Here is a 26,981-nt window from a genome sequence, read left to right as displayed (position 1 = left end):
ATTATTGCTTCTAATTTTTAATCAAAAGTTACATAGGCTGAATCAGAAATTGACATTTACAGACACTCGAAAGTACTTTCATATAACTAGAATCTAAATAGATCTTTATTAGAAGCTTTATCAAACACTCCCATAAGTGCTCTAACTAAAGTCAGTTCCAAGTTCCAACAATCTCCCTATAAATACCTTCCATATATGTCCTTTCTCTTCCTCCGTCTCGTGACTCTCGTCTAGGAACGTTGTGATGAGCGCTATCAAAGCGGCAACTCTGTTTAATGTTAGTTCTCATCCTCTCCTCTTCCTCTCTTTGCTCTTGGGTTTGAGTTCCTTCTTGGACCTCAGATGCAGAGCGCAGACACAGACACTGGTTGACCATGAAGGTATAAATCACCGCATTGCCATTTTATCCTTTTTTAAAAAAAGTTTTTGGTTTAAGGATTTATTTGTGGTTTTTCAGATCTTAGCCTTGTTCTTCTCCTTCGGTTTAATTAGAAGGGTTTTTGATTGTTAGTGTCCGGAGTCTTAAATCAAGTCACTCAAGGTATATGTACGGCTTTGGACGGCACAAATCACACAAATCACTTTTTTTTTCCCGAATGTTCAGAGAAGGGTGATAGGAGTATCTCATCATCATTTGAATTAATAATAAAAAAATATATATACAATAGATATATTTTTGAAACATAATTTTGTATAGTGTAATAATTTTTAAAATAAATTATTTTTATAAATGAGTCGAATTTATGCTAATTCTTTATATATTTGAATGCCACTATTAAGATTTTATGTTTATTAATAAATTTTAAGAAATATATTATGAGGTAGTGTTTAATATTTCTAGCTCTGTCTCAAACTTCTTCAAATGAATAGATAAGCACAAATCAATTATTTGCTTAGTGGTTGTTTAGGAATAAATCCATTTTATTGCAATTAAATACTTCACTTTTATACTAGTGATCGTATTAATAATTTGAACTTTTTGAATAACTTATCCAATTTATTAAATATGAAACTATTCTTTTCCCCAAAGTGAGAGTAACAAGAGTAAACCTTTTCCAATACTTATAATTATAAGAATGTAAAATTTGAAAGACAAACTCTTTCTATAGTGGGTCGTTGTATGGCTTTGAATTTTGGTCTTTTGACCAAAATAAATAAACCAGTTCTAACGTCATTTATTTATTTATTTATGTTTTTTTTTCACTGGTAAGTGGTGAGATGAATTTTCTAAATAATAAAGGTTCAAATTTCATCCGGATATATATATTACACAATTTGAAAAACTTGTGATGTTAGATGTAAAATTGTCAGTTTGGATTGTATTAATCGAATTGATCCTATCTTACTAAGGGGACGTTTGGTTCATTCCTAGGAATAGGAATCGGAATGGGAATCATTGTATTGTGAAATGGGAATAGGTATGAGCATGAATATCACTCTTAAAAGTAATGTTTGGTTAGTTGCATATTTTCTATCGAAATAAATCAAAATTTCCTTTTTTACCCTTAAAAGGAAAATAAGAGAAAAAATTATATATGAGAGAAAGATGAATGTGAGAGAAAACTATGATGAAAGAGAATAATGAGAGAGAAAGTATGATGAGAGAAAGTGTGATGACAATGAATGAAGAGAGAGAAAGTGTGATGAAAAATATGAGAAAAGAGAGTGTGATAGGAGAGAGCATGATGAGAGAAGATGAGAGAGAAAATATGATGTGAGAGAAAGTATGATGGGTGAGGATGAAGAGAGAGAAAATGTAATGAGAAAAAATGAGGAGAGAGAGTTTGACGAGAGAGATTGAGGAGAGAGAAAGTACGGTGAGAGAGAAGGTAAGATGAGAGAGAAAGTGTGATGAGAAAAAAAAAGAACAGTGGGTGTGATGGGAGAGATTGAGGAGAGAGAAAGTATGATGAGAGAGAAAGTATGTTGAGGAAAAAAGGAGAGAGTGTGACGAGAGAGATTGAGGAGAGAGAAAATGTAATGAGAGTGAAAGTGTGATAAGAAAAAAAGAGAAAAGAGAGTGTGATGAGAGATTGAGGAGTGAGAAAGTATGATGAGAAAAAAAGAAGGAAGAGAGTGTGATGGAAGAGATTAAGGAGAGAGAAAGTATGATGAGAGAGAAAGTGTAATGAGAAAAAAAGAGTGTGATAGGAGAGATTAAGGAGAGAGAAAGTGTGTGATAAAATGATGAGAGAGAAAATATAATGAGAGAGAACAAGGAGAGAGAAGTGATATGAAAGAAAAAATAAATAAATATAGTTTGATGTTTGATATTAAGGGAGAAAATTTTAATTTTAGGTCAAGGGTATTTTTGGAATAAGGGAATATTTTGATTGATGAAAATGGGGTAATGACTCATTGAAGGGGAGGTACATGAGAATGAGCTATTACCCAATTTCAAGGATTCATTCTCTTATTTGTATTCCTATTCCCATAATCCAAACATTAACAATGACAATCAATAATTCCCATTCACATTCCCCACTCCTATTCCCCTAAACCAAACGCCCCCTAAATAATTTTAGTTGATTTAATTAAAATTTTCTTAACTCATTTAAAGATGGATCTAAATGGACCAATCTATCTTGGGCCCCGATTCACACGGGTCGACTTGTGATGGACTTAAGTTGACTCGTAGGTTGAGAAGAAAAAAAATTCAAAAGGATTTTTTTTAAGAAGCAAAAATGAAAGAAAATTAATAAACTATATATAACCAAACACGTATTTAGAATTATTAGTCCTTCCGTAATTTCTTCGTCTTCCATAAGTTCTTGATCGAGATGAATCTCTAAAGATAATAAATACATTGAAACATATTTAATTATGGTTTCATGAAAGCATAAACCCACCTAATATGAAATTTAAATTTTAAATTTTTAATCTCCGGGATCATGGTGCCGCGGTAGAACATTCATGTTATCACCTAATTAAGCACCACCGACCTAAGAGATAATCAATGAGGTTAACTGAAATTATTATTATTTTTTAATTTAAATTTTTTAATCCTTTTTATCTTTTTTTTTTAAAATTTTTTGATGGACTCATGAGTTGATCCACCTAAGCTAAGATTAGAGATCCCGATCTACCAAGATTATGGGTCAGCTCGTCCCACTCTACCAAATGGTCTGTTGGCCATAAGCTGAGTACCTCACGATCCATCTGATAGCTCTAACTAGCTAAACGTCAAGACTCATCTATATTTTTTGATTTATTTTGATAATCGATAAAAAAATTCTATTGACGGTGTAGTCATCTTTACAATTAATCAGAATGTAAAATATTTAGATATTTAGATTAATAATTTTATAGTAAAAAATAATTATACCTCCTAGAGGTGTCTCTTACAGTCGTCAATTAAAAATAACGCTCAGAGTATTATAAATTTCGCCGTTTTGTTTCAAATTAGCAAGCAATAGTTCTCAAGTGTTAAATGCTACAAATAAAACAATGGTGGACCATTTAATTTTCAGTTAAAGTTCTACAAACCATTGGCTCAAAGTTGAACAAGACCTGGAACTTCGATGTGGACCCTTGCAGTAACGTTACAGGATGGGTAGACCGAGAGAACAAAATGACGAACTACGCCAACAATGTCACTTGTGGCATGTGCGACACCACAACCAATACTTGTCATGTAACTTCCATGTGAGCAACTTCTTCTTATTTCTTGTCACTTTTACTTGCTTTATATCTCTCGAGATAAAAACTACCATATCCACCATGGGAATTCATGATAAGAGGTGCTTGTCTCGATACATGCTTTTATTTCATTGTCGTAAGTTTTGGTTCTACATAGTGTTAATTAATGTTCAATTCACAAATTTGTTTATTTCTTTTGCAGCATTCTTAAGGGGCAGAATTTGACTGGAGAGCTGCCGGCTGAGTTTGCCGACCTTACTTATTTGGACACGCTGTGAGTCACTGAAGTGATTAGCTACTGAATGTCTTGTTTTTGGTGAATGATAAATTTTAGCCGATAGCTGACTTGTGTCTACCAGAGATCTGACAAGGAACTATCTGAATGGAACTATCCCAGCTAAATGGGGAACTCTTCGCCTCACCAATCTGTAATTTATATAGTTTCGCACTCTTCTTCCATTTCTTTAATTTTTTTGATATGCATGAGGGTTCTTTTGTAACAAAAGAGTTGCAGGTCTCTTTTGGGAAATCGAATATCTGGGCGCATCCCCGAAGAGCTGGGAAATATTACGACACTCAGATCGCTGTACGTTCCTTTGTCCTGCGCCATAGTTTTCGTTTCTTCTATAATAGTTTATGGTACTAATTAAATAAACATGTATTACTTGCTATAGGACAATAGAAGCAAACTTATTAGAAGGCTCAATTCCTGAAGCCCTTGGCAACCTCAGTAATTTGACTGACTTGTAAGATGAATACATGCATTGTTTGTCACTAGGTTATATCTATATATATATATATATATATGCTGTAATTTGATTCCTGCTTTTGTGTTCGTTTCAGATTTCTTTCATCAAATAATCTGACAGGCGAATTACCAGAATCACTTGCCAATCTCCTGAACTTAGAGGACTTGTATGTTACATTGTATCTTATGGATATAGAAGTACTTTTTTTCTGCTCAGAAATATTAATAAATATTAGCTGAGTAAGTTACATTCATATAAACTATTAATGATAATATTCTAGTAAATAGTCATATTTGACTTAAGACATCTCTAATAGTTAGAGCTCTAAATTAAATTTTTATAGTCCCTAATGTGTCACATCCGCCTTAAAAAGTATAAAAACCTATATTCTTTCCATAATCAAAACACTTTCCTATTATTTTTTTGGGTCTACATTACAAATCATATATCTTTATTATTATTATTATTTTTCATTTAATATTTCTATATAATTTCTATTTAATATTTTAATTAATTATAAGCTTTAATTTAATTTATAATTAAAAATTGATATACTAATTAACTTATGATTTTTAATTTAATTTAATTTTTTATTTTCATTTAATATTTAATTAACTTATGAATTTTAATTTAATTATAGTCATTTAATTTTTATAATTTATAAAATGTATTTATTTTTAATATAATAATTTGCTGACAATTTTATAGAAAATTTATATCTATATATAAAAGAAAGAAAGAGAGAGTATAACTTCATTCATTATTTTATTATTAATTACGCACTCCATCTATAAAGAAAAAAAATAAGAAGTTAAACTATTACTCATAAGAAAAATGATATGTTCAAGAAAAAAATCTCAATGAAAAACTCAAGGATAGACACATAAATTTATGGGGTCCACAAAAAGTAAAATGGTGAACCATGAATTTATGTATCTATCATTGAACTTTTCCTTTATATTTTTTCCTTGAGCATATCATTGTTTTACTCATAAACTACAACCTCAAATCTCATCTCTATAATGATTCAAATATTTTTATTTAATTTTTTAAATTTTATAAACCTCTAAAAAATCTTGTATTGGAGGTGCTCTTATCATGCTAATCTTCTCACATATAGGTATGCTCTTGAAAATTACAGAGCCATTTATGTTTTCGAGAATTGTCATTCTCTTTAAATTCTCAATGAGTGCATTAATTCCAATAGAGTCATTTATGTTCTTGAGAATTGCCATTCTCTTTACATTCTCAATCAGTGCATTAATTCCAACACATTCATCTACAAACTTAACAACATATAAATAAAAGCCTAGCAAGCTACACATTCATCTAAAAACTTAATAAGTTAATGTGTAGATTTTTGTCATTACCATTTAACCTTAATGATTAAAACAAATTACCATGGCAAAAATGAAGTAATCCTTATTATTCCTGCAGTGTAAATGGTGGAAGTAAAGGTTTATGATTTATCTTCACAAGTTAAATTGCGTAAAGAAGTTTATGTACACTATCACACACATAACATGTTTGTTTGAGCCAATGAAATTTAACAGTCTCATTGTACTGCATGCTTAAACTTATTTGCTTTTCTTTTTCCAGTAGAATAGATGGCAACCCAATTTCTGGTAGAATCCCAAGTTTCATTGGTAACTGGACAAATCTTAAACACTTGTAAGTCGTCAATCATTGCTATTCTAGACCAAATGTTAATCATTATTAAATTTCTTTATGAACAAGTTGGATACTCAAACCATATGTGCTAGTGACATGCAAGGGACGTCCATGGAAGGTTCTTTTCCTCGCAGCTTCTCCAGACTGGTATCAATAACTGAGCTGTAAGAGCAATTAGTTAGTATTTCAATCTGCTTGAAGTGGTTCTATGACATATTTGAAAATTTATTTACTGCAAATCCAGGAGGGTGACTGACTGGAAAGGCGGAGATGGACAGTTTCCTCCACTACAGAATATGACTCAAATGAGGAAATTGTAAGTAAGCCACAAAATATCATCAGTGAAGTAACTTCTCTCTGTGTATTTCGGTATGCATATACATATCTTTGCTTTATTGACTGTTATTTCATATAGGGTTCTTAGGAACCTGTCAATATCCGGTGAAATTCCTGATTATATAAGAAGGATGACAAACCTAAAAATTTTGTAAGATTTTCTCTCATCAGAAGCTCCACCGTTTTTATTAGCAAGTTCAATAAACAACATGATGTTAATCTTGCTTTTACTTGCCAATTTAATTCCTCAGAGATTTAAGCTTTAACAACTTGACCGGGCAAATCCCAGGTAGCTTTAGTGAGCTACCAAATTTACGATATATGTAAGTGTAGAAGTTATAGCTACAATTTGTTGCTGAGTTGCAACTCTGCACTTGTAATGATATTACAGATCTCACATTCATTTAATATGTTTAGGTACCTGACAAATAACAAGCTCAGTGGAAGCATTCCATTATGGATTTTGACAAGTAACGATAATTTGTATGTCTTTTCTCTAGATCTCTAATCCATGACTAGAAGAACTATCTTTTGCTTGACAAACATCAAGCTTACAAGGTCTTCTATTTCAGGGATGTTTCTTATAATTCTTTTAATGTATCTCCACCACCATCCTGCCTGCCACGAGGAGTGTAAGATTCCATAATTATCTATTAAACTGTTTATAGTTCTTAAAACTTGCACTACTAAGAATTTAACTTTTTGCATGCAGGAATTTAGTTTCAAGTTTTTCGTCTACAAATGACAACTCGTAAGCTTTAGATACTTGCTTCTTGTTCTTTCCTCATAGGTTGAGAAGGATAAGGTTAGTGTGTAGATAAACAAAAAGAACTCATTATATATCCCATATGTGATTGTGTCTTCTGACATAGGAATTAATTGCTGAATTTTTTTTTGATCCCATCCGCAAGCTGAGTTAGATGGGGGAACTGATGACGATAGCGAGAATGTTGAGGGGGAAGGAATGCCAATGGTACCCACGACCCTGCAAGCACTACCAACCAAGCACCCGAGAACGTTATAGCGAGAACTAGAGAAAAAGTTCCTGGCACAGGTCCTCCGACGCTTAAGTCAGAAGCGACACCCAAGCGAGGAAAATGTAGAAAGAAGAGTAAACAATAGATGTGAGTTATGAGCGTGTGAGCGTACCTGACCAACAGAGAGGACTTCCCTTTTTATACTTCTTTTCGTAACCTTCGTCATCATCAAACGTCAGAGAATGTCAGGTGCTAAAGAATGTATCAAAATGTTCTCTGACAACTAGCTGTTACTCTGACAGACTGTTGTGATTCCCTGACAACATTGTCCCCTGGCGAGGAGCCGACCAAGGGTAGTTCGACCAATTAAGAAGTTGATTGGGAACAAGGTTGGGACGATTCCAGGAGAGGTGAGGGGACTGAGTCCTAGGGGCCCGGTCGGCTAAGAAGCTGACCGGGAATAGAGAGTTGAACTGCATGGACCCATAGTTCCAAACTTTTATGGTCGCTTCCTCCTAACTTTTGATTGTCACATCATCTTGACTATTGCCTCCATCCTATCACTGGGGTCACCCACCATTTCCCATATCACAAGTGTTCCCTTTAAATCTAGTTGAAGGAGGTTCATGTCCGACTGATTAGACCATAGCTTGTTTACTGTCTCGCTATTTAGCCGAGCGGTGAGCTGCTTGCATGTTGCTGACTGGGCTTGATAGATTGTCGACGTCATAAAGAAAAGAACTTGTGATGGTGTGTCTCCTCGCCTCCTGTTTGTAGGAAAATAATTCGGACAACATGGCCACGTTTTATTCTCGTTCATGATTTATTTAATTTTTCTGTGATATTAATCTTTCCTATTTTAGTGGGATGAGTCATCCTATTCTTATGGTTAAATCTTATCACTTGAGTTGTATTTAAAGGGGTCGAAGCTGTGAAACAAAGCAGATCTCAGAACTAAAAGTTTCTCCAGTTTCTAATTTTTGGTTATTTGTGCATTGCTTTCCATCTGTGCAGTTTTTTCTCCCCTTGCTACTGTGTGTTTTTTTTAGTGCTACGTGTGTTTTTTTTTCCTTTTTCCTGCATCCTTTGCTATTCATCGATTCTGTGCCAACACTGTTGTCATAAATATTGCTCCTTCCCAATACTGCCAGGCTTCTGCCTATCGTATGTTTCCATGCAATAATGTGTAACCCTCTGTAACAATTCACCTACCCTTTGATCCAATGGTCTCAGGAGGTAGCTCTTCTTTCAATGAGATCGTAAGGTTTGTGTCTTTTGATCATTCTTTTCAAAAAGGGCTCTTCCCCTAAGGCTTTTAACACTTGTCTTTTCCCCATCCTCGTTGTGTCTTATCTTTCTTTGGCGAATCTCCCAAGGTAATAGAGTCAAAATCTCATCTTCAGACCATGATTCAAAATATCCAGCAGTTACAGCTAGAGGCGAAACATCAAACTCAGCTACTTGCTGAGAAGGAGGAATCCTTAGTAGAGGCATTGTAGGCCCTGAATCTCCACCACTTGAACTAGAAGAAACTCGAGGCACGTCTACTTGCTACCTAGTCTAAAGTCTGAGCCGATATTGCCCTAAAGAAAAAAGCCTCTCGGGACTTAGCACGGATGACTATGGAACTATGTAACCTGAAAATGACATATGCTTCCGTGATATCCCGCATGACCAGGGAAGCAAAGGCCAAGGATCGCACCATTCTGCAACAACAGCAGGACATGGACCTAGAGCGATCGAACTGAGCTCCCTACAAGCCAAATCTGAATTTTTTTTTATGATTTTTAAATCTTTTCAAATTTGGTATTTCCTAACAATTTAGGAAACTTTATAAAAATAAAATGTTTTAATATATCCAAAAATTTCAGAAAAATTTAATTCTATAATTTAATTTAGAATATCTCAAATCTAGATTTTTTATGATTTTTAAATCTTTCTAAATTTGGTATTTTCTAACTGATACGGTTGGCGATGGAGGGGCCCAAGCGGAAAGGATTAGAAAAGTCAAGGCCATATGGCGGTCAAAAGTCAAGAGGATGTGGCAGTCAATGGTCAAGGCAACTTGGCGGTCGAATAGTCAAGCTGACGGGGCAGTCAGAGTTGAGCATAGGGGGTAGCCAAGGGCCAGGCAGACTTGTTCATCGAAGGGGCAGAGCTGTAGGAGAACGAAGAGAGACGACAGAGGGAACACCAGGCATAGGTCGGGATCGGCAGAGCTGTATAGAGGCAGCTCGGTCTGCAGGTCCACCATTCGAAGGCCCGGGAGTGCAAGTCACAAATCACAGGTCGGACGCGGCAGAGCTGTGTAGAGACGGTTTGGTCGGCAGGTCTGCGAGTCGAAGGATCGGAAGTGCAAGTTACGAATGATCTACAGACCTGCGGTAGAGGGCCAGGAAATACAAAGCACAGAGGTAGGTCGGAAGCGGCAGAACCGGACAGAGGCAGGTCGAGATCAGCAGAGCTGAGCAGAAGCAGCTCGATCTACAGACCTGCGGTAGAGGGCCAGGGAATACAAAGCACAGAGGTAGGTCGGGATCGGCAGAGCTGAGCAGAAGTAGTTCGATCTACAGGCTTGCGGTAGAGGGTCAGGAAATACAAAGCATAGAGGCAGGTCGGGATCGGCAGAGCTGAGCAGAGTTAGCCCGTCTGGCAGGTAACACTTAGAGGCTAGAGTCGATCAGAAGAGGCAGAGATGAGCAGAAGTAGTTCGATCTACATGCCTGCGGTAGAGGGCCAGGAAATACAAAGCATAGAGGCAGGTCGGGATAGGCAGAGCTGAGCAGAGTCAGCCCGTCTGGCAGGTAACACTTAGAGGCTAGAGTCGATCAGAAGAGGCGAGGCCGGTGCAAGTCACAATGGATCGGAGAAGCTAAGTAGTGCGGGTGCGGAGAATCTCAACGGTCCGTCGAGGATAATCATTACATTCCAATAGTGCGAGTGAAGGCGGAGGTTCCTAAAACGAAAAGATGCCCTCACAACCAGTAGCAGCCTGCCAGCTGTCCATCACTACAAGACAAAACTCATGTGCGAAGGCGGAGGTCCCTAAACAGAAAGATGCTTTCACAACAAATGACAGTACGACAGGTGTCCGGGACTAGAGGACAAAGCCCAGCGTCTAACGTTTTCTGACAGGATGGCAGGTTCTAAGAGAGGAGGACGCATAAAAAGGGAGAGATCCCCCGTACGCAGGTACGCGCACACATTTCCTCGTCACTTTTTTCCACAACTGTTCTTTTCTTCTTCTTCTCTCTGCTTTTTTCTGGGGAAAAAAGGACCTGACTTGAGCGTCGGAGGGCCTGACCCGGGGACTTTTTCCCTGGGTTTTGGTCTCTAACGTGAAGAGGGGGATCGTCTGAGTGTGCGCAGGGTCCTGCAGCAGCGTCAGCCACCCGTGGGAGCCGAATCACCTACGACTTTCCGTTAACGCCCAGTCCACCACGACCAGCCTCCGTCCGACCCAGCTTCCGGACGGGATCACTAACAATTTAGGAAACTTTTCAAAAAATAGAATATTTTAATAAATCTAAAAATTTCAGAAAAGATTAATTTTATAATTTAATTTAAAATATTTCAGATCTGGATTTTTTTTAAAAATTTCAGAATCATTCCATATTTGGTATTACCTAATAAATTAGGAAATGTTCTAAAAATAAAATATTTCTTAAAATTTTAGAAAATTATAAAAATGATAATTTCTAAATTAACAGAATATTTCTAAATTTAATTTTCTGAAATTATATCAGAAACTTTCTGAAAATGTAATTTCCTAACAATTTAGGAAACTTTCCAAAAATAGAAAAATCTTAATAATTCTAGAAAAATTTTAAAATTAATTACAACATAAATTACGAATCGTAAAATAATTTTACGATCATGTTGAAACACAATCATGCTCTAATACTACTATTTGGATATGCTCGATGCAGTGTGTGTTAAATCACGTTTTGCAAACATGCGCAGCGGAAAATAAAATAATAATAATTCCTAAATTATTACATCACACACACATAAAGGATACAACATGCCAAACATGATCGCATAATTAATTTTCTGTAGGATGGAAAAGAATTAAAATATCTCCACTGGATACCGATTGAGAAGGGCATTACCAGTGAAGTCCGAGGGATCGGATACCATCTGAGAAGGGCGGTCATTTCACGTACCAATCATTGTCACTCGCCCCCAGGTGTGTACCATTGACTTCGGTTTTGCTCTTGGGCTCTATCCAAAAGGCCTCAAGCCAATGGAGATATCTTTTCTCTTATAAACCTATGATCTTTTCCATGTGCTTTCAATGTGGGACTATGTTTACAACCAAGCAACCCCAACAATCCCCCCCCTCAAACAAAGGACCACAGGCTTCCCGCGTCCGATCATCGACCAGGTCTTCCTGCCCCTCGGTCTACCTGACCTACTAGGACTTCCTTGCCTAGCCACAACTAGGACTTCCTGCCTAGTGTCTGGTCCTCTTGATCCGAACATAGGAGCCCCCACTTTCTTTGTTCAAGGTTAATATTGTACCCACATGGCTCAATCAGACCATACCTCTTGTGCACAGTCGACGGTTAAATCTTCTGACAGTCCGGGCTCTGATATCAATTGTAGGATAGAAAAGAATTTAGATATCTCCATAATAGCATGATATTGTTCACTTTAGACCTAAACCCTCATGGTTTTGCTCTTGGGCTCTATTCAAAAGGCCTCATGTCAATGAAGATATCTTTTCTCTTATAAACCTATGATCTTTTCCATGTGTTTTCAATGTAGGACTATGTTTGCAACCAAGCAACCCCAATAGCCTCTTCTTCGAAAGTTACTATCCAAGAGGGATCAAGAGGAAGAGGAAGAGAAGAACACAAGGGAGAGTTTTCTCCCTTGTGGCGGTCACGACAACAAGGGGAAAGGCTTCCCCTTGTTGGCGACGGCAAAGAGAGAGGGGAGAGGGAGAGGAGAAGATAAATTAGTTTAAGATTTTCCAAAAACCTCACAAGCCAATTAATGATCTCATGTGTACACCCAATCATCCCGGTCCACGCCTCAATGAGATGCCAACGTATAAGTCTCCATGACCAAGATGACTTATATACCTCAAGTCAAAGGAAACTTGCACTCATGCTGCAGTAAGAACTTCACAGACATATATATATATATATATATATATATATATATATATATATATATATATATATATATATATATATATATATATATATATATATATATAGAGAGAGAGAGAGAGAGAGAGAGAGAGAGAGAACCATATGAAGTCTTATAGCGAGTCACTCCAATGAACTAGTTACCATAACCAGTATCCACGTTTAACTCTCGACATCTTAATGTCTCTAGCTAGTGAGAAAATAGCTGCTTGGTCGAACCAAGGAATATAACCCATGCTAGTCTTACAGAATTGATGGTGTCTGAATACATCAATTTGATGACTAGGAAAATTTTAATATATTCATAATTGCATGTATAGAGATAATCACTAGTTGCAATCCAATCACAAATTCTCTCATGCTATGAATTATATTACAGACATTCAGTAATGAGTTTAAGATAATCAAACATATAATATGTATTCAAATAGTAAATCTATACTTAACAAATAAATAGATAAAAACATGTAAAACGATTGTCTTAGAATATCCCTCAAATTCTAACAAAATCCAGCTAGATCTGTTGGACCTGATAGCTGGTGGAAAGTCTAGATAGGTCCGTGGGGCCTGATATATGGCGGGAAGTCTGGTTGGGTCTGCGAGACCTGACAATCGACTGAAGACCAGTTGGGTCTGCGGACCTGACAACTGACAGAAAAACCTGGTAGGTCAGAGGCAAGTCAAGTGACTGCAAGTGGTAAGTGAAGTTAAACAATTGAAGGAGAGATCCAGTGAAGACACATTCTCCATTGAGGGAACCGTAGGTGTCAGTCCAGCTTAGGTCCATTTGGAAAATCTAAATTGAGACCTTGACTAGGTCCTGGTCTCATGGAGACATGATCTAACTAATACTCATATTTTATAAGGTAAAATATATTTTTCGATTGCCTGGACTAACTTTTTCTTACAAGAGAAGATGATGAAGAAAAGGTGTTCTAGCGCCCGAAAGGAGTTCGGGCACCCGGAGCAGGCACGCCCAGAGGGTGCTGCGAGCCACCCGGGTGGTCCGGGCACCCGGATTCGGTCTAGGCGCCTAGACCCAAAAAATCATCCACAAGTTAACGTGGAGCGCATTGATTAGCTGAGTCACGTGGTCTAGGCACCCGAAGGGATTCCTAGCGCTTGGAATGGACTTGTATAAAGGTCTTCGACCCAAGCTTCAAAAGAACAACTACTACAAGTTTCTTTTTTGCTTGGTGCTCCGAAAAAGATCTTGCAATGCTGCAATGCTCCACCAACAACCAGACTAAAAACTTTACTCAGTTTTCTTTATTTTTGGTAATTTTCATATATAGTTCCTATACTTAATTTGTAACCATTCGAACTATTAGTAGATTACCCACTGAAAGCACTCAACGAGTGCGGACCTTGGAGTAGGAGTCGTCAAAGGCTCCGAACCAAGTAAAACCAACTTGTGTTAGCATTTTTTTTCTTTTCTTTCGCTGCGTACTCTTGGCGGGTCCAGGGCTTCGGGCAAAAAGTCCTAGAGTTGGGGATTCTAGGTGGAAAGTCCTGGTGTCGCGAACCAGGTGAAAAATTGGACGAGTCATGGAACGGACGTCCATCAGAAAGTCCTAGAGCCTCGGGCGCTGAGCAAAAGTCTAGTTGGTCTGGAGGATCAACTGGCAATAGGCAAACTCTCCTGAGTGGAGTAGGTGAGGACACATTTCCCGGTGAGGGAGCAGTAGGCGTCAGTTTGACCTAGGATTTCCGAATGGGAAATCCAAAGTCAGAACCGGACAGTTCAAAGAGTGTCAAATATTTTATTTATCATGTCTATATTGTGCTAACTTTGTTTTGCAGGGTATGGTTGATTTTTTGGACTAACATATTTTGCAGGAAGCAAAAAGGATGTAAAGCCTCGGATGAACAGTACCCGAGGCGCCCTCCACCGACCTTGGAGGTGCCTCTAGTGACTTGAAGAAGTAACCTCACAACAAGGCGCGAGGGCGCCCTGGACTGGCGCGAGGGCCCCCTCATGGAGCTTGAGGGCACCCTGAACTGGCATGAGGGCGCCCTCCATGGGCTTGGAGGTGCCCTCAGGTGAATAGGCAGCGACTTGGTTGAAGCTCATCCACGCTACGGATTTGGCGCGGATGAAGGCACCCTCCATGGTGTTGGAGGCCCCTCCACAGGCCTTATAAGGCAGTCTCAAGCAGCAGCTTGGCAGGACAACGAAAACACGATCTATCTTTCGTGCACTGCTCAAAGAACCATCCGATAAAGCTGTGGCAAGACATCAATGACCTGAAGCTTCGAATTTCCTATTCCTAAGTTGTTGGTATATTTTCTTACTGTACTTAATTGATGTACTCTAAACTGTAACCTTTGCGAACTTATAGTGATTGCCCAAAGTAAATGCTCAACGTGTGCGGGTCTTGGAGTAGGAGTCGCCCCAGGTTTCGAACCAAGTAAAAAACTTGGTGTTTGCGTGTTTGCAATTATCTTATATATTTCCGTTGCGTTTTACTCTTAATCTTCCGAAATGAAAGTAAAAGTCATGAGCGTTATTCACCCCCCTCTAGCGCTTTCGATCCAACATTTTCTAGTCGCCGATTGACTATTGATTTTTGTTGACTCAAGGGTTTATAGTTGCCGCTCAACTATTGATTTCATCGATTCAAGGGTTTATAGTCGCCGCTTGACTTTTGTTAGAGTAGACTCCCGAGTTTATAGCCGTTGCTCGGCTGTTGACTCGTCGACTCTCTGATTTATAGTTGCCACTCGACTGTTAATTTCATCGACTCAAGGGTTTATAGTCGTCGCTTGACTGTGGATTTCGTCGACTCAAAAGTTTATATTCGCCTCTCGACTATTGATTTCATCGACTCAAGGGTTTATATTCGTTGCTCGAATGTTAATTTCATAGACTTAAGCGTTTACAGTTGCCGCTCAACTGTTGATTTCATCTAATCGGTGCAAGAGTTTTAGATACTTGGATTTCTTATTCACCATTCCCCTGTACTTACAAAATATACATTTTACAAGTATATCTGAATTTAACGACGCACCTCTCATCTAGCCCTATAGGACTGGAGATTGTTTGCGCTCAGGGCTGCTTGAGCTTCCTCTCATTCTCGTCTTGCAAATAATATGCTCCCGATCGGAGCTTTTGAATAACTGTATAGGGCCCTCCCCACGGGGCTTCTAACTTAGTGATATTGTCCACCGGCTTCTCTCTCTTCCATACTAGGTCTGCGACCTGGAATGACCTCGGGCTCATCCTCCGATTGTAGCTCTGCTTCATACGCTATTAGTATGCTGTGAGCCGGACGGTGACCTTATGTCGCATTTCATCCATCAAGTCAAGCTTCATGAGCCTCCACTCGGTGTTGCCGTCATCGTAGAGTTGCATCCGGTCGGACTCTACTCCAACTTCTACCGACACCACAGCCTCACCCCAGTACATTAGATGGAACGAGGTTATGTCAGTCGCCTCTCTTGGTGTAGTGCGATGAGCTCACAATACGCTCGGGAGCTCATTGACCCAGCTACCCCCGACGATATCCAGCCGAGCTTGTAGCCCTCTGAGGATCTCTCTGTTGGTGACTTCCGCCTGGTCGTTACTTTAGGGGTAGGCCACTGACGTGAAGGCTTGCAAGATGGTAGAACCCGTGCACCATTCCCTGAGCCTCCGCCCCGCGAACTGCCTTTCATTGTCCGAGATGAGCTTGCGAGGGAGGTCGAACCAACATAGGATGCTTTGATATATAAACTTGATAACCATGTACGTTATCTTGGCAAGTGGCTCGACCTCCACCCACTTTGAGAAATAATCTATTGCCACAAGTAGAAATCTTCATTGCCTGGTCACCATAGGAAATGGTCCCACAATGTCCATGCCCTATTAGTCGAATGGACAGGACACGACGGATGTTTTTAATTCTTCAGTCGGTCGGTGCGGGATGTTCTGGTAGCTTTGGTAGGACAGACAAGTGACCACCATCTAAGTGGCGTCATCTTGTAATGTGGGCCAGAAGTACCCGACCAACAGGATCTTACGGGCCAGTGATCTGCCGCCCGGATGACTACCGTAGAAGTCTTGGTGAACCTCTTGCAAGATGTACTTAATGTCCTCCGATCTGACACACTTGAGTAGCGGCCTTGAGAAAGTTGTCTTATACAATTGATCTCCGATTAGGGTGAACCACCTGACCCTCTTTTTTAACAAACGAGCTTCCTCCCGGTCAACAGGTGCGGCGTCCGATCGAAGGAACTCTATCAACGGTGTGCTCCAGTCGCTTGGGAAGGTCATTTTAGTCATTCGATCGATGTGTGCCACTAGCAAGACCTGTTCAACTATCTTTTCTATAATGATTGGAGACAAAGAACTTGTTAACTTGGCCAGCTTGCCAGTGTACTGGTTGTCTAATCGGGGGATTTTCTGTACAGTCACTTCTTAAAAACTCATCTTCAATTTTTTGAAAGCTTCAGCGTACATCTTGAGTCGTTTGTTATTTATCTCGAACATCCTCGATAGTTGCTGGGCTGCCAATTGAGAATCCAAATGAATAAGGACTCTTGTGACCCCCACATGTAGAGCTGCCTATAAACTGGCTATCAAGACTTCATATTCAGTCTCATTATTTGTCGCTCGATAATCTAACCGTACGGACAAATGCATCATATCCTCACGCGGCGATATTAATAGGATGTCGATTCCGATGCCTTGCCGAGTGGATGAACCATCCACATATATATTCCAAGTCATGTATGGCTCGGCGTTTTGGACCTCAGTGACAAAATCAGCTAAGGCTTGGACCTTGATTGCCGTCCACGGTTGACACTGTATGTCAAACTCGCTCAGCTTGATAGTCCGTTTGATCAACTGTCCAGAAGCTTTTGGGTTAAGGAGGACTCTTCCCAGTGCGCTATTAATCATCACCACGATGGGATGTGAGAAAAAATATGGGCGAAGCCTTCGAGCGGCAAGTACTAATGCGTATGCCAATTTTTCGAGACCAGTATAACTGAATTCTGCATCTTTCAATATATGGCTAAAAAATTACATTGACTATTATTCAGAGTCATTTTGCCATACCAACACCGAGGCAATAGCATGCTCTATGGATGACAAATAAATCTAGAGTGACTCTTTGGCATTAAGCTTTGCCAGTACAGGTATAGAGGTAAGATATTTCTTAAGCTCTTCTAGGGTCATGTCGCACTTTGTGTCCCACTGGAACTTTGTCGCACGACGTAGTATCTTGAAGAACGAGTGACTTCGATCGAATGATTTGGAAATGAATCTTGATAATGCGGTGATCCATCTAGTCAGCCGTTGGGCCTTCTTGAAGTTGTGGGGCAGGGGCATGTCCTTCAATGCCTTTACTTTGCTCGGATTTACCTCGATTCCTTGTTTAGTTACGATATAACCAAGGAAGCAACCACTCTTCGCTCCGAACAGACACTTGTTCATATTCAGCTTTATTTCATATGCCCTCAGAGTTTGGCAATTTTCTTCAATATCTACGCAAAGATCAGCGACTTGGAGAGATTTTATCAAGATGTCATCGACATATACCTCCATGTTGCGGCCGATCTGCCGTTGGAACACCTTGTTCATCAATCTTTCATAAGTGCCGCCGGCATTCTTCAATCCGAATGACATAACATTGTAGCAGTAGGTCCCATCGGCCGTAATGAAGCTGACCTTCTCTTGATCTTCATAAGCGAGTGTCACTTGGTGGTAGCCTTGATACATGTCGAGCATGCAGATCAACTCACAGCCCACTGTGGAGTCCACCATTTGATCTATTCAGGACAAGGGATAGAAGTCCTTCGAGCAGACTTTGCTTAAATCATGGAAGTCAATGCAGACTCGCCACTTATTACCCATCTAAGAGACCGACATGACATTGGCCAACCAACTCGGAAATTGTACCTCATGGAGTGACTGGCTTCTAGCAATTTCTCTATCTTCGCTCGGATGATTTGATTCTACTCTCCGAGCTGAAGTCCCTTTTTCTCTGCTTCATGGGCCTAGCGTCCAGTCGGACGTGAAGCTCGTACTGAGCTACGCTAGGCGAGATGCCTGAGAGCTCGTGCGTTGACCAAGCAAACACGTCATGGTTTTGCCTAAGGCAGGCGACCAGCTCAACCTTCTTTTCATCTATCAGATCGAAAGCGACAAATGTTGTGGATTCTGATCAGTAATGATGGATCTGAACCTCCTCTTTCTCATCGTAGTCCAACGCTGGCGGTTATTCCATGATTGTGTTTACCTCCAAACACCGAGTCTTCCGAGCGGCCTTTGCTTCTGACTTGACTATCTTGATATAGCATCGTCGAGTAGCCAATTGATCGCCTTTGACTTCACCTACTGCATTGTCCACCGAAAACTTAACATTCTGGCAAAAGGTGGACATTATGGGCTCGGAACTTGTTTAGAGCCGGTCGGCACAATATTACATTATAGGCAGACGACGCGTCAACCACGATGAAATTTGTGGTCCTTGTCCTCTTAAGGGGCTCTTCTTCGAGTGATATAGTCAACCAAACCTGACCGATCGACAATACTTCATTGCCTGTGAACCCATATAGCAGGGTCGTCATGGGCTGTAAATCGCTTCGGTCAATCTGCAGCTGGTCAAACTCCTTGAAGATGATATTCACCGAGCTTCCTGTATTCACAAAAGTTCAATGAATAATATAATTAGCTATCACCACTTGGATGATTAAGATGTCGTCGTGAAGGATCTCCACTCCCTCTAGGTCCCGAGGACCAAAATTGATCTCTGATCCCTCGACCTTCTCTTTGCTACATCCCATAGTATGTATCTCTAGTCGTCGGGCGTGCGACTTCCTCGCCCTTCTGGAATCACCTTCGGTTGGTCCCCCAGCGATCATTCTAATTTCACCCCCGAGCGGCATTGCTTCGATTTTCCTCCTCCTGAGCCGAATGTCTGGTCCGCTCAGCCGAAGCTCATGCGAGACTTGTATTACTTCTCTGTTGAGGCTGTCGCTAACGCTGCTCGAGCGCCATTCTTTCTTCCTCTTGCCACCCGACTGATCGGTGTCGATGATGCCGATCAGGAGATGGTGACCGACGGTGATATCCTGGAGGAGCTGGTCGGCTTGAAATTGGCGTTAGGTCATAGCAGTCGCGCGTGTTATGTGTTGTCGACTGATGGAGTGAGCAGAACAACAGTGTCCATGACTTGCCTTTTGAAGCCTTTGGGCGACCCGCTGTGACGTGTTGCACAACATGGGCTTAGGGCTCCTGATGCGGCTGCCCTGTTCCCGCTCGGGAGCCCTTTGGCGATTGATGGCTACTCGTTGGTCGTTGCTCAAGGGCGACTGCGGGTTCAACGGGTACCTCCTTCTCGTTGCTTGGGCCTCCTCCTTGGCTCCTCGTCCTTTGGGAGCCTTCGAATAAGTGAACGGAAGAATTCACCTTCTGTAAGTTCCTATGAGAAGGCGCTCACCAATAACTCCTAGGTGACCAAAGGGATGTCCATGACCACCTGGTTGAATCTCTTGATATAGGATCTCAGTGCCTCCCTGGGCCCTTGTTTCAAAGCGAACCAGTTAACACTCGTCTTCCGCTAATGGAGGCTACTAGCAAAATGATGTACGAACGCCGCTTGAAAATCCTTAAAGCTGCGGATGGATTCGATTGGCATGCACTTACACCACCTCTATGTTGATCCAGAGAGAGTGGTGAGGAAGACCTAGCACTTTACTCCATCGGTGTACTGATGGAGCATGGTCGCGTTGTCAAACTTGGCCAAATGATCTTCCGGGTCTATCATTCCATTGTACTCCCCGATCGTCAATGGCGTATAATGGCATGGCAGTGGGTTGTCCAAGATCCCTTGTGAGAACTGTTTGTTGATATGTTTAGGGGCATCATCAACTTTTGGTGTCTTTCCCTTTCGTCCATCCCGGATAGGTGCGTCATCCAATGAAGATCCTTGCTCTTTATCCGGTCAGCGTTGTTCTTTCGAAGGGGTATGAAACAACGCTCGATAAAAGGGGATCGGCGCATTTGGCGCATCCCCGTACGTGCCGTTCGACTTCTTGTTCTATCCTTGAATGGATATATTTTTCGCTCTGTCTCTGCATCAGGCCTGTTGTCTCGTCATCGACGCCGCAGGTTTATTTACTTGACGCTCGACCATCATCCACTGTTGCAACTCCATGATCTTGGCCACTCGGACTTGTATCAGCATGTCTAGTTCCTCCGGTGTCAATGTTACTATCGTGAGTCATCCAGCGTCCTCCATCCTCATGTCTCCGGATACAGGCTACGTTCTCACAAATGTCGCCAATATGATTCTGTTCGAAAATAGTGAAGAAGGCTGGCTGAGGATGTGGCTCCTTAGTTGACCGTGTGAATAATCTGTTCCGATCTACAACACAAGAAATGTCAGTGTCAGGCGAGGGAAGGGGTCCTCGACGTTGACCCTCCGACGCTCAAGACAATCGTCGGAATAGTAGAAAGATGGTGGAGCAATAGTGAAAGCACAAGCACTAATAACAAATAGCACATACCTCTGCCGGTGCATGGACCTCCCTTTTATATAGTGCTACAGTAGGTGACGTGCACGCTCCTCAATGCACGGGTACATTTTTCCAACCATCTTTTGAAAGGACATGTCAAAATAGTGTCTCTGACACCATACCTTAATAAGACATGCAAATTCCTGACATGATCGTAGAAGCTTCCATCGTGTGATTTGCCTGTTGGTCATACCCTATTGTCAGCAGCATTACTTCCCAAATGGACATTATGAGATATGGGAGGGGCCAACTGTTTAGCCGAGCGGGGTAACCGCTCGGTTGGGACTCCCTGCCCGGTCGATCTCAGCTGTTCTTTTTCATTGTAGTTTGATTCGATCGATTGTCTCTAGCTCGACTGGACATGAGCTCCGGTCGGCCCGGTACTCACTTGGTCAATTGTGCGCCATCTGATATATATTCTGGGTATATTGATCCCGTCTGGACAAGCGATCCCCTCCACTAAGCTTTCTGGCCAATCAGACCAATCAGACCCAATCGACAATTGAAGTTGACCTCCTCTCGACCCACTTTTGGTGAGCCCGTTGATTTCCTGGCGTTGACCGCTTTGACTTTAAGCTCCACGTCTACTGCTATCTCCTTCCTTAACCCGCCCTCGATGGACCCCCTTAACACCGTTTCATGAATCTTTAGTTGTGAGAGTTGTCCCCAGGGCGTAGCACAATTGGGGGCGCATGGTCTTGTGGCCGAAAGGTTTAGGGTTCGATCCTCGGGATGTCATGACCTGGGGTTAACGTCTCTGCCATGCGCTTTCAACTGTGTACTTATATTTACATTCTTCCATATCCGTGAGACTGACTCTAGGGGGCTGCTGATGTGACGGTTCCACATTTTTTTTAACTATGAGAGTTGAAAAACAAGTTTATACTAAGAAAACTTTACTCCTTTGAAGATTAGATTAACAAAGTCGTAGTCTCTTTTCAAGCTCATTGCTAACTTCAGTCCAGAGCGTTGCATCATCAAAGTCTAGCTCTTATTTGTTGCACTAATGTTGCATCTCATTCATAATCATCTAATGTCCTATCAATTTTATTTTTTATTTGTGGGATTTTCATATTCTGTTTAAAAAACTAGACACTGATTTTTCATTCTCTTTCCCAAGAAATAATAATCATAAGAGATAAGAGATCATAAGTATACATCTTATATAAGAGTTTTGTCCCGCATAAAGTATTATGTACTTAGGTACTTTATTAAAATCATCTACCTATATGTGTAGTGGTTCTCTTTTCATCAAAATATTTCTACCTCATCCCTCACAACATGTTGATTTTTTGTTTTTTTATAATTTTATAAACTTTAGTTTGTAGCATTAAGTTTCATAAACTTCTATACTTCTATCAATCTTCAATTGTCCCCTTAACCTCTCGGCTTCAGTGTAGTCAATTTCCTTCAAATGTATGGGTGCATCGAATTTTTGAACTGCAAAAATCTGACCCACCCTACTTAGGACGAATATTTAATGGCATTTTGCTTTTCCAAAAAATTATTATATTTTACTTCTAAGTACCTCTATGTTCTCAATAGAACATGCAATATCTTAGCCAAAGAGATTGTTTGACAAAAGTAGGTTAGAAATGTCTAACCTTCACCAGTAAAAAACATGGTTTGGATTCAAGAATTTGATGAAAACTTAAATGAAGGGGTCAAACTGATTAACTGAGGGGAAAAAAAACTAGAATAATATAGGCAAAGTGCAAACAATTTAATGCAATTGTGTAATCTGATTGGGGAATCTCACACCAAACGTTTCTGCTTTGTATGGTTTTGCAGGGGACCTTCATGCTTAAGGAAGAATCTCCCTTGTTCAGGGAAATCAAGAAGTAGGTTTAGAAGCTTTTAAAGGATTGCCACAAAATTGAGATATATTTCAAGGCAATAGAGTAAGTGATAAATATTGGCTTTCATCTCACATGATTCTGTCTCTCATCGTTTTGCAGATTGTGAGTTGTTCATTAATTGTGGTGGTAGTAAAGTGATTGTCGATGGGCATGAGTACCAACAAGATTTATATGACACTGATGATTACTCTATCTATCGTGAGAGCAAAACTGGAGCATGGGCATGCAGCAGTACTGGAATCTTTCTAGGAAATGAGAACCTACAAAATTTTATTGCACGGAATTCATCAATCCTTAATATGAGCAATCCAGAATTGTACATGACAGCTCGACTTAGTCCTCTTTCCCTGAAATACTATGGTCTATGCCTACAGAAAGGAAATTACACAGTGAGTCTCCATTTTGCTGAGATTGTGCTCACTGATGACCAAACATATGCTAGTACAGGAAGACGTTTGTTTGATGTATCAATCCAGGTGATTGATTTTGTGGTCTATAGTTCATTCACAGTGTTGTTTTTTTCCAAAAGATAATTACATTCATAATACTTTAACAGTTCTATTCTTTGAAAAATCTTTTTTTTTGCTAATTCATCTATTAACCAGATAATACTCTAAATGAATACAGGGGCAAAAAATTCTCCAGAATTTCAACATTGCAAAAGAAGCTAATGGAACTGGCAAGGTGCTTATCAAAAACTTCAATATATTGGTTAATGACACACTCGAAATTCACTTTCAGTGGGGTGGCAAGGGAACAAACAGCATCCCTGTGAAAGGTGTATATGGACCTCTTGTCTCAGCCATTTCTATCACTCCGAGTAAGTCCTTTTGAAATGGTTTTTCGTTTTCCATTAATATCTTGCTTGATAATAATAAATTATGTTGATTCTTGTAGATTTTGAGGCTGATTGCAAGGATAAAAGTAAGCTATCTGTTGGGATTATTGTGGGCATCGTTATAGCATCTTGTTTTGTACTTATTATTGCCTTGAACATCATTTGGTTTTACTTCATCAGGAAAGATCCTCGAGACAATGGTAAGCTTTAGTTTTTAAGTTCTATAAGCATATGTCCCGAAATTAAAGACTATGCATTAGAAGGAAATGTAGTTCATGGGTCTTTGCTTAGGGAAACACTAACGATCATGCAGAACTCAAAGGCCTCGAGCTGCAAACTGGCTACTTCACTCTGAAACAGATTAAAGTTGCTACTAGGAGTTTTGATCCTGAAAATAAGATAGGTGAAGGCGGGTTCGGTCCAGTGTACAAGGTATAAATGCATTTGCAAATTGGATTTTTTTTTTATTAATCTACATTGTGACAAATGCATTGGTTTCTTTTGTAGTATTTCGACTTTAAATTATTAGTAATATCATGTTTAGTGGTTATTTTTAATTTTGACTGTCTCAGGGTATATTGTCCGATGGTTCCATGATAGCTGTCAAGTAACTTTCTGCCAAATCTAGGCAAGGGAATCGTGAATTTGTCAATGAAATAGGAATGATATCAGCTTTACAACATCCAAATCTAGTGAAACTCTATGGTTGTTGCATAGAAGGAAATCAATTGTTGTTTATCTATGAATACATGGAGAATAATTCTCTCGCTCGTGCTTTATTTGGTATGTACTTATCTAGCTGCACAAATAGATTGCTAGAAATGTGCTCTTGGTTCCGTCTATAACATTTACTTTATAAATCATTTGTAATTGATACAAGGCTAAACTTGAGTTTTAATAGGTCCCCCGAAATATTGCCTCAATCTGGAATGGCAAATAAGAAGCAATATTTGCATAGGGATAGCGAGAGGATTGTCATATCTTCATGAGGAGTCAAGGTTGAAGATTGTTCACCGAGACATCAAGGCAACAAACATTCTACTAGATAAAGACCTCAATGCAAAAATATCCGATTTTGGTTTGGCTAGACTTGATGAAGAAGAAAACAGTCATATCAGCACAAGAATAGCAGGGACAGTGTGAGTTGTATTATTGATTTATTCATAGTGTTACTTTTTTTTATGCATTGATATGCAATACAATCTAATGTAAACTTTATAACTATTGCAGAGGTTACATGGCTCCAGAGTATGCAATGAGAGGTTACTTGACAGATAAAGCAGATGTATATAGTTTTGGTGTGGTGACATTAGAAATTGTCAGCGGAATGAGCAACACTAATTATAAGCCCAAGAAGGAATTTGTTTATCTTCTTGATTTGGTAAGGAAGTTCTTTTTCTTTTCATTGATGTGAGCACTTTTCTAATAGATTATCATTTCTTAATCATTACCAAATTTGCTTTATAGGGTGAAATTTGTAAGGAAAAATCTTCTTATAACATTTGTCATGTTTTAGAATATAGACCAAAAAAAAAGCTAAAATGAGTAATTACCAAATATTTAGAATCAGTTTCCACATTAGTATAAAATAATTACAAGCTAATCCGTAATAAGACAAATTAGCTTGAACCATACTATTTAGGAATTGATAAAATGATTTAGCGTTCAAACACTACAAATATTTTATATCTTGCAATTTTTGGATAGACATGCTCTTAATTAATCTTTCGTTTAAGTTGTATTGGTCAATTGTTTTTTTAATCGGATATCCAATTCTTTGGTCAATTGGCTAATCCCGTGATGAACGATCCGGTCTCATATATATTCTGTCTATCAAATAAATTATGATGGCTCTTGATATGGGGACCTAGCATTAGGGCTATAAATAAGCCGAGCCGAGTCGAGTTTTGGGGTGTTCAAGCTTGTTTGATAAGATAACCGAGCCGAGCCGAGCCGAGCTTAAAATGAACCAAGCTTTTGAAATGAGTGTTCAAGCTTGGCTTGGTTTATTTTTTATGAGCTTGAGTTTGTTTGAAGCTTGGCTTGAGCTTGGTTCGTTTAGATGTTATCAAGCTTTCAATTCAAGCTTGGCTTGAGCTTAGTTCAAGCTTGGCTTGAGCTTGGTTCGTTTAGATGTTATCAAGCTCTCAATTCAAGCTTGTTTGATTGTTTGAAACTTTTAATTGTTTGATTGGTTATTAAGATTGATAATTTAAATTTATTTATTTTATTTTATTATTTATTTAGCATATTGAAAAGAATTTTATTAATAAATATTGTTCGTGAACATTGTTCACGAACGTTGTTCACGAACGTTAACGAGCTGAACACATATGTGTTCAAGCTTGTTTGTTTAGCTTAACGAGCTGTTCAAGCTTGTTTGTTTAATTAATCTAATGTATATTGAACGAACATAAATAAGCTCTTACCAAGCCGAACACCAAACTTGTTCACAAACGCTTAATTCATTTACAACCCTACCTAGCATCACCATCACCCGTACGTCGTTCAATTGTAGGAATTGAACCTTGCTTAGAAATATATTCTACTTTTTACCATCACACCCAGCATTGGTCAATTGAGCATCCGACAATGGTTGCAGTTATCAAACAATGCGCAAGTCGTCACAGTTATCCAAACCTTCCTTGCTTTTCAATTTTGTCCTCTTTCGAGAAAATCGTTTCTATGCTGCGATTCTCACTTTTATTTCCATTAAACTTGAGCTTCTTTTCATCTTAGTTCTTTGATACATGTGTGCAAATTCTAATTGGAATCGTCTCATTTCTTTTTTCAAAATCAGGAAAAAAATAGTACTAAACAATAGACTCTTTTTTATTGAAATTTACTGGATCTCAATAATGTATTCCATTCTGCAGGCTTATGTTTTGCAAGAGCAGGGAAATTTGCTGGAATTAGTTGACCAAAGCCTTGGCTCCAACTACTCTAAGGAGGAAGCACTGCAAATGCTGGAACTGTCTCTTGTTTGCACCAACCCCTCCCCAACGCTCAGGCCTGCAATGTCATCTGTGATAAGCATGCTCGAAGGCAAGATGCCGGTGAAGGTCATGCCGGCAAATCGAGCAGCTTCTATGGTTGACAACGTGAGGTTCAAAGATGTGGAGGTCACCCATGACAACCAAACAGAGAGCACCATTGATGGCTCATGGAATGATTCCTATATCTCAGCATCAAATGGCAATAACTCGCAGGCAAAAACAACCCACCTTCTGCTTCACTACTCAGATTAG

General features: G+C 39.5%; 1 pseudogene; it reads left to right on the top strand.

The window, feature by feature from the left end:
* Positions 1-237: 237 nt before the first annotated feature.
* LOC122008225 lies at positions 238-26,981 on the top strand (annotated as a pseudogene).

The sequence above is a fragment of the Zingiber officinale genome, chromosome 8A (assembly GCF_018446385.1).
Source record: "Zingiber officinale cultivar Zhangliang chromosome 8A, Zo_v1.1, whole genome shotgun sequence".
Taxonomy (NCBI): domain Eukaryota; kingdom Viridiplantae; phylum Streptophyta; class Magnoliopsida; order Zingiberales; family Zingiberaceae; genus Zingiber; species Zingiber officinale.
This window is presented reverse-complemented; position numbering and strand designations above follow the sequence as displayed.